Consider the following 9,330-nt stretch of genomic DNA (forward strand, 5'->3'; position numbering starts at 1 on the left):
AATGAGCAACAGATGTGTGTTTTCATTACATAATTGATAACTTACCTCCCCTACTGCAAAATAAGATGGATGCAGGGCTTTCCAAGATTTTGAAATGGCAATGCATGTGCTCTGTTAGCCTAACCCCCACAAATGTAGCATCAATGGAAAGCCCAGGATGTCCTCTTTACAGGACAGCAAAGGTAATGTTTGCATTAGTGCTCCAAACATCACGTCCCCTATTGGACAAAAATGAATTGGTAGGTCTTATGAAAATAATGAAAACCTATATATATTGTATGCTTCTAAAACTGACGCAAACATTTTACAATGCTGACATTAATGAGTATCACTTCTGATGCTTCTAGGCATTTTTACATGACACACTTGGTAGTGTGATGTGTTCGGTGCCATTACTCATAATAAGACTCTGAATCTGAGTTCTCTCCTGACTTCGGAGATCCACTGGTTCATACTGGTGTGGTACTACAATAAAGTCCAAAAAAACATTTACAAGAACTCTAGAGCATTTGCAATCAATTAAGTTTTAGGTCAGAAAATGGGTGTCTGTATGTTTGAAGTAAATATTTCTCTGAATTATACTATTACTACAATATTTCTCAATTTGAATTTATCTGACCTTAAAACTTTCTATTATCTGTTTTTATTTGCTAATATTTTATTTATTTATTTTTGGGGAGGGGGGGATCAGACCACCCCAAAAAACCCATCTATCCAAACAATGCAGCTTGTCTAAAAGACACGTTTCCTCCTCTCATTCCTTAGAGTAACCCAGGGCAGTACTAAGGGCAATGAGCTAAGAATCTGTTTCCAGAGAGATAGGGAGCTGGATGGTATTTTGTCTGCTGGCTTAGATCCTCATCTTGAGGGCAAAATGCAATATTTTCAAGTCATTTAATGGGAAAAGTTTTTGTTACAAACCTTTTGTTTTCCACATTGGACCAGAGGACCTTCCGATGAAGAGGGGATATTTTACACATGAGGTTTCATAAATTGGTGTATAGATTAATCAGTTATTAATAAAATTGTTAAATATTCATTAATTACAGTATATGAAACACATGCTTTTTAAATACTTATTTTGTTCCCCTTGTCTTTGTCACTGAATTGGTTATTATTTATATGATAATAAATGCATCAAAAATATATGTTAGTATGAAAGACAATAACTAAACACATTTTAGTAGCTCATGGTGATTTTCCTATAGTAATGTACGTTGATGTGTACATTACAGTATATCTGGCTGAAGTAAAATCAGCAATGAAAAAAAAAAAACAGATTTCCATATCTTTAAACATATTATAGGCATTTGATTAAATGAAATTCCATTCAAATTAAAAAATACTTTACAATCCCCCAAAGAATAAACCAAATGTTGCTGTAACTCATAATGGAGAAGTTTCCTCTTTTTCACCGGAAGATAAACCGTTATGTCAAATTGATTGATTGTTTAATTAATTATTTAATAGCATCATTTTTCAAAGGGTGAAAATCACCTCTACATTACGATAGCTTTAACACAAACACTAGCCCATTTTTTTTTTCCCACCAAACAATGTTGAGTCGAAATAAGAATTCTAAATTCTTGAGAAGCATCAAAAACAACTGTCTCAACCAACATTTTGCAGTTTTCCTTGTGTGTAACTCACAAAAATGAATCCTATAGATCTCTCTCTTTAAGGATTATTAATATAAAAGTTCCTAACATCTACTGACCAATGTAGTCTCAGATAAAATGATCGAGGGATGATCAAATTATCAAAATTATCTAATTTTAAAATCTCCATGTAAAGTGTGTATAATTACATTTTAGATATGTTTATCATAACTATTACTATAGGCAGGCTATACATGTATTGCATGTTTTCTAAATAAACCTTATAATTCAACATGTATATCATGAGTATTAGCCAAATCAAATTGTCCAAAAACTTCACACATGATGCACATTGGTAATAAAAATAAGGACTAAAAGAAGAAAAGCTGGATTTTACAAGATGAAAAAAATACACAGGTTGTTTTTAAAATAAACACTGAAGGTTATGTTAACAACCCATCACAAAATTCTGGATTCTTTTGCCTTCTTTACAAATCCTTTCAAAGTTGTTTGTGTCTTCTATTTCTACTTCTGTATATCTCCAAAGCTTTTACTTACTGGTTCATTCTTAAAAAGGGACATTCGTCTACGGTAAATTGAATCAAAAATAATGCAGCATAGCTACTGATGTTATCCACACATTAAAAACTCTTCTGTTGTTCTCCTCTGAATTATTTCTTTTAGATGCATTTGAACAGTCTCCAGTTTGCCTTGACCCTGACTGAAGTGCTTAGACATTTACTTTCATCTTTTCAAAAGGTATGTCTCAAAGATGGAAAAGGGTGAAATTGAGTCTTAAGGTGAGAGGTTTTTCGAAGGCAAAGAGGGTTTTTGGTTTTGGGGGAAAATTGAAAGAAACAAGTCAATAGTTCCTAATGCTAATGCTGTTTTCATGATTCTTACTTCATAACTTTATTTTATTGGGCAAAGCAACTCTTACAACTGCTTAAGAGAATGATGTCAAAGCCCTCTCTTTTTCTCAAGTGTGCAGCTACAGGTGCTGGTCATAAAATTAGAATATCATGAAAAAGTAGATTGATTTCAGTAATTCCATTTAAAAAGTGAAACTTGTATATTATATTCATACATTACATACAAACTCATATATTTCAGATGTTTATTTTGTTTAATTTTGATGATTACAAATGACAACAAATGAAAATCTCAAATTCATCATATCAGAAAATTAGAATATTGTGAAAAGGTTCAAAATTGATGGCCCCTGGTGCCACACTCTAATCAGCTAATTAACTCAAACCACCTGCAAAAGCCTTTAAATGGTCTTTCAGTCTAGTTCTATAGGCTACACAATCATGGGGAAGACTGCTGACTTGACAGTTGTCCAAAAGACGACCATCGACACCTTGCACAAGGAGGGCAAGACACAAAAGGTCATCGCTAAAGAGGCTGGCTGTTCACAAAGCTCAGTGTCCAAGCACATTAATAGAGAGGCGAAGGGAAGGAAAAGATGTGGTCGAAAAAAAGTGTACAAGCAAGAGAGATAACCGCACCCTGGAGAGGATTGTGAAACAAAACCCATTCAAAAATGTGGGGGAGATTCACAAAGAGTGGACTGCAGCTGGAGTGAGTGCTTCAAGAACCACCACACACAGACGTATGAAAGACATGGGTTTCTGCTGTCGCATTCCTTGTGTCAAGCCACTCTTGAACCACAGACAGCGTCAGAAGCGTCTTGCCTGGGCTAAAGAGAAACAGGACTGGACTGCTGATGAGTGGTCCAAAGTCATGTTCTCTGATGAAAGTAAATTTTGCATTTCCTTTGGAAATCAAGGTCCCAGAGTCTGGAGGAAAAGAAGAGAGGCACTTCATCCACGTTGCTTGAAGTCCAGTGTAAAGTTTCCACAGTCAGTGATGGTTTGGGGTGCCATGTCATCTGCTGGTGTTGGTCCATTGTGTTTTCTGAGGTCCAGGGTCAACGCAGCCACATACCAGGAAGTTTTAGAGCACTTCATGCTTCCTGCAGCTGACCAACTTTTTGGAGATGCAGATTTCATTTTCCAACAGGACTTGGCACCTGCACACAGTGCCAAAGCTACCAGTACCTGGTTGAAGGACCATGGTATCCCTGTTCTTAATTGGCCAGCAAACTCTCCTGACCTTAACCCCATAGAAAATCTATGGAGTATTGTGAAGAAGAAGATGCAATACACCAGACCCAACAATTCAGAAGAGCTAAAAGCCACTATTAGAGCAACCTGGGCTATCATAACACCTGAGCAGTGCCACAGACTGATCGACTCCATGCCACGCCGCATTGCTGCAGTAATACAGGCCAAAGGAGGCCCAACTAAATACTGAGTGCTGTACATGCTCATACTTTTCATGTTCATACTTTTCAGTTGGCCAACATTTCTATAAATCCTTTGTTTTTATTGGTCTTCAGTAATATTCTAATTTTCTGATATGATGAATTTGAGATTTTAATTTGTTGTCATTTGTAATCATCAAAATTAAACAAAATAAACATCTGAAATATATGAGTTTGTATGTAATGTATGAATATAATATACAAGTTTCACTTTTTAAATGGAATTACTGAAATCAATCTACTTTTTCATGATATTCTAATTTTATGACCAGCACCTGTATGTCCGTTTTGATAAATGGAATAATAAACCTGAGACAACCTTCTAAACAAAACCGCTTCCAGCTTTAACTTCTAACCTTCAACTGGAAAGCAGGTAATTGAAATTAATGAACTTGTCTAGTGTTGGACGGAAACAATCACAAAGGCATCCTTTCGCCTGTCAACAAGGTTCATTTCTCATGGGAAGTGTGTTGTAGTCCTTTGCAGCTGGACGCTAAAGGAGAGGTGCAGACATGATTAATGTCTATATTTCTAAGAGTGCACACTTTCTAATGAGCTCACACTGCAGACTCATTATATAAACAGGATGTACATAACAGAGAAAATAAGAAATTATAACATCCTGGTAATGAGTTTGATTAGTATCACTTCACACATGTTTTGCTTACTGCCGTCATGCTCAGTGGATGTTGATCTAATAAACTGATGAACTAATGATCTAATGCCTAAAATAATTTTCACAATTTCATTTTCAATGTTACAACTTCAAACTTTGGCTTATTTTAAAATAATGTATTGTTTCGGAAAAGACAAGCTAGTGCATATTTGTGATGTTGCCGCATCACAAATGACGAAAAAAACCTAAATGATGAAAAGTATAATAAAAATTTTTTTTTTTGCTTATGGAAATAAAACTAAAAACTAGACTTTGGCAAAAATTAACACTTAAACTTTAATAAAAGTTCATTAAAATAATTAATTAGCTAATTAACTGAATTTTAAGAGAGAATATGCATAGTTTTTGTTTGTGTTTATGTGATAATGAAGTAATAGAAGGTCAGTTTCTGGTTGCTTTTTTTTTATTTGTTACTTTTTTGGGGCTATATTGCATTATTCCTGCAGGTATTGCAGTCAGATTATTTTTTACTGCTAACACAAAGAAAAAATTAATTAAAATTTAAATAGAAGTGAAATCAGAAGAAAAACGATTTAAATCTTGAAATGATCTTTTCTGAAAAAATGTCGGGAAAAGGCACAAGTTATTTCTATTTTGCTTCCTTGATGTAATGCTGTTTAGGCTTATCTTCATTCAATTATAACTGTATGGCTTTTCAGGGTCTTTTTTTTCTATCAGCTTTGTATGTCTTAAGAGGCAGTATATGTTTGACCATTTTTCTACCAAAAGCCTGATTGGATGGTAGTTTTAGGTCTTGCCATAGTTTCCCTTTGGGTTTAGGTGAGGACATTAACTGGAGCATTACAGCCCTAAGATATTCTGTATGTTTTATTTTATTTTATTTTTTTTCTTTCAGAGTAGCTACATTTGGCATGACAATCTGTTTAGTGGTGATACTGTAATGTTGGAATGCTCTTGCCAACAACTTAATACTATTGTTCAAAGCTCCTCAATTCCGGATATGGATATTTGACTCAGGTGTGTTGAAGCAGAGATGCTTCCATTTTATTAGGCCACATCATTTTTATATTTTGCAACTCCGCAATATATAAACTACATTTTCATTGACTGATGACAGAACTACTGGTCACTACACTAACAGCTTGCATGCCAGGATCTAAGGGACACTGATTTAATTTTTTATTTTTGTCAAACAGTCAGAGATCAAGCTAAAATTGAGAAAAAAACATCTGGAAAAGAAATTGGATGAAAGTTCAGCTACACGGTAAGACTTTAATTTATTTCACTTCATGGCAGCTTGTTGGCTTTGCTATTACAATAAATGTAAAATTTGGGTTTGGATCCATCAATTCAAAGAGAAATGGAGACTATGATAAAGGGCAGACGTGGTCTGGAGATGTACAGCACAGGTGTGCGTGTGTATTAAAAGGAGATTTTGCAGAATGTTGTCATGTTAATTGATGGCAACGTTATAATAAGCATTTACATCATATGATGCACCGCTTGCCTCCATCAGTAGTTTTCATAGATTGTTTCGGATTAAATGATTTATCTTTTCATATTAACTGTAGCGTCTGTTTTTGCTTCTGTTATAGTGCAACCACAGCATTTACAGCTCTTGTGATTTATTTCACTTCTTGGCTTTATACTGTTCCTTTAGTTATGCTACTCATTTACACACAGGTGGACTGGATCACGTTTACGACGATCATTTTATGATCATCTACTGAAGTTAAAAGCGTTTGTTGATTCTGATATGTTGCCTTCTTTAAAGGCCATTGTAGGAGAAAAAGTAGGGGAAATTTATGACAAGATTAAGAAAATGTTGCATGAGGCCCAATGTCTCTATACTCATTTTGTATGTCTGCATCTTTCCTCTTAAACCTTGTGTTGTAATTGCAGAAGACAATTTACAAGTTAGCCTGGGTCTGCCATAAGGGAGTTTTCCTCTCAGCTATCGCCACATGCATGTTTGGTATAAGGGATTGCTGCAAAGTCAGTGACACAATGCATGTCACTGTCCACTGTTAGTGGAAAAACTGGAATCCTACCAGGTTAATACCAAGCATGCATCAGTGTTCAAAATGCTTTAGAGATAGAATCCAGCTCAGTGAGAAGGACCCCACTTGATTTAATCTGCAACACCTCTTTCTAAACCTTGTGGTTCTCACAAATTAAAACTCTCACTGCTCTAGTTCATCAGGGTCGAATAAACACAAGCACATCATTTGACCAACACTGCCGTGATGTTTGTCTGATTTATCACTTTGATCCTTGTGCCCTTTGTTTGTGAGCACCAAGACCTGTGGATGCATGGAGTAAGAGAGGATTGGGGGTTGGTGTGGGGACACCGTATGGTGGGAGGTTGGTGCATTTACCTGAAAACACAGGATGGAGCTATAACAACCAAATCTATTGAGCTGGAAACTGGAGGATTTATTTGTGTTCTTATACAAGGTGTTGCAATACAATTACTCCAGTTCCCTCATGACTGTAGGAAGCATTATACAATTAATTAATGCAGTTAATATAAGATGGGGGTATAACCTATGTTAAAAAGGTAGCAGAAAAGTGAAATGGGTTGTACTGTACAAAAATTTAGTATATTTTAGGACACATTTCAAAGTGACAAAAAAGATTAAATTGATTTATTACAAAGAGTGATTTTATAGACTGGCTACTTTAAAAAGATATGAAATTTTTATTTTCTAATTAAAGCCAAAGAAAAAAAAACAAAATTCAATCTCAATATTATTACTGAATGGTATCCCCCTTTAACCACCAGTCGGCCCTCAGCAGATTGTATTTTACAGATATACTTTTCCTTACGCTCTTTCACTGTCTGGTTTATGTGCAGCTTGAGTAAAGCCATAAGTGGCTTTATTTTTTCTTTATCCATTTAGCCATGGGTAGCTTTTGCTCTCTCCATCTCTGCTCAAATTACTTTTCGACGCTCTAAATTACTGACTGGGAATTTGAAATATCCTCCTAACACGTGCAGGAGGAAAAGCAGCTGAGCAGTTTTTTTTTCTCTTTTTTTTTTTACCGTGAACGGTGAATATCATGCCCAGCAGTCCCATATATAATTGCGCTCTATGGCTTGAACTTGCTCCCTTTTTGACATTAATTAATCTGAAGCAATCTCCAAACCGCCCATGGGGCCAAGACCTCACGCCTACAAACCTTCAATTCCCATGATTGAATTTCATAGAGTTCATCTCTCCAACCCTTAACTTTGCCACTTTGCTAATAGTGATCTTGGAAAAAAGAAAATAAGAAGATACTAAAATAAGAAGAAATCTCTCAGTATCAGCCATATTCTTTTTGCCATCCATCATAGAACACGGAGGGGAGGACAAAGACAAATACTTCCAGCCCGATTCTCAGTAGAAAGCGAGAATGATAACCCCCTGGACACTGGCACTGTATTTTATCATCTCACTCTGTCCATTCACTCAGTTCCTTTGGATGGATAATACCTATGACTATCATATAACACATGCAGGGACCGTTATAGCAGACTCATGAAGACTGGTTACTCCAAGGATGGGATAGAAATTAAATAAACTTTCTTACTGATGTTGGGAGAGCGGTGACGATAGATTTAATCTGATTCATTGGTGCTTTTGTTTTCCTCTGGTGAAAACAGCTTTAAAGATAAAAAGAAAAAAGGGTCTAACTTGAAATTTACTAATCCATCCATATTATATGTATAGATACATTAAATTTGTTAACCTAGTATCATACAAACCAGGAAGAAATTTGGTTTTGTACCATTAAGTAAGATTGCATGTATCTGCCTGAAGGAAAACTTCTGACATTTCTGGAGAGTTCTACTTGTTTTCTACTTAAATACAAAACCAATGTTCTCACCAGCTGTAAATTGTCTTATTTGCTTTCAAATTACTCTTGCCAGAGCTTTTAAATGCAGCCACCAAATGCTTTTTGTAAAAATTGTTTTTTTTTTAAATACAGACTGACAAAGTTTTCTATCATTTCTAGTACGGTAATCCTTTTCAGTTCAAATAATTGTATTAATTGTTATTTACTTAAAAAAAAAACATTTGTTGTTGTTTTTCAATGATGAACCTCTTTTTACAATGACTGCATGGAAAAGAATTTTTGTTGAACTATTCACTTTCACATAAAACACAAAGCCTTGGAACAAATTGAGTAAAATAAAAGTGCTGCTTGAAAACTGATTGAGGTAAATCTCTAAAAGAGCACTGCAGCTTCTCCACATATGTACATTTTCATAACTTCAAAGCATAATGTGTGAGATTTGAAAGGCTAAATTATAACTGAAACAATTAAAAAATAGCATTAACTGAATGAGCTAATGAAGGAGGGGAGCCCCTGTTTAAGTGTATCGCAAGGAAAACCTTTCTTTTACATTTATTGGGACCTCCACCTCCAGTCTTTTTTGTATTTAGAATCATAAACTCTGTGTTCTTTTGGCTCAGAGTAACACAAAAGAAGAATTTCTTCAAAAGCACTCTATGTCCACCGTTAAGTAGAAGTGGGACTGTGATGTTGTCTCTACCAAGTGGCCTGGGGACCTTGTTAGTGTCCATGACATTACAAAGTTTATGAAATATCTGGAGATTTAAAATTAAAAAAGGGTTTTTCTCTACAGAAAAAGCTAAATTTATACTTGCAGCAGCCTAAAGGCAGGCATACTCTTATGATTTTTGGCCCTTTTCGGGCCGATTCTCCAGTCATATGAAAATGACGATGAACCGGCTAACAGTGACTGAGCAGGAGGT

This window comes from Cyprinodon tularosa, unplaced genomic scaffold (assembly GCF_016077235.1).
Source record: "Cyprinodon tularosa strain WSP-4 unplaced genomic scaffold, ASM1607723v1 ctg262, whole genome shotgun sequence".
NCBI classification, from domain to species: domain Eukaryota; kingdom Metazoa; phylum Chordata; class Actinopteri; order Cyprinodontiformes; family Cyprinodontidae; genus Cyprinodon; species Cyprinodon tularosa.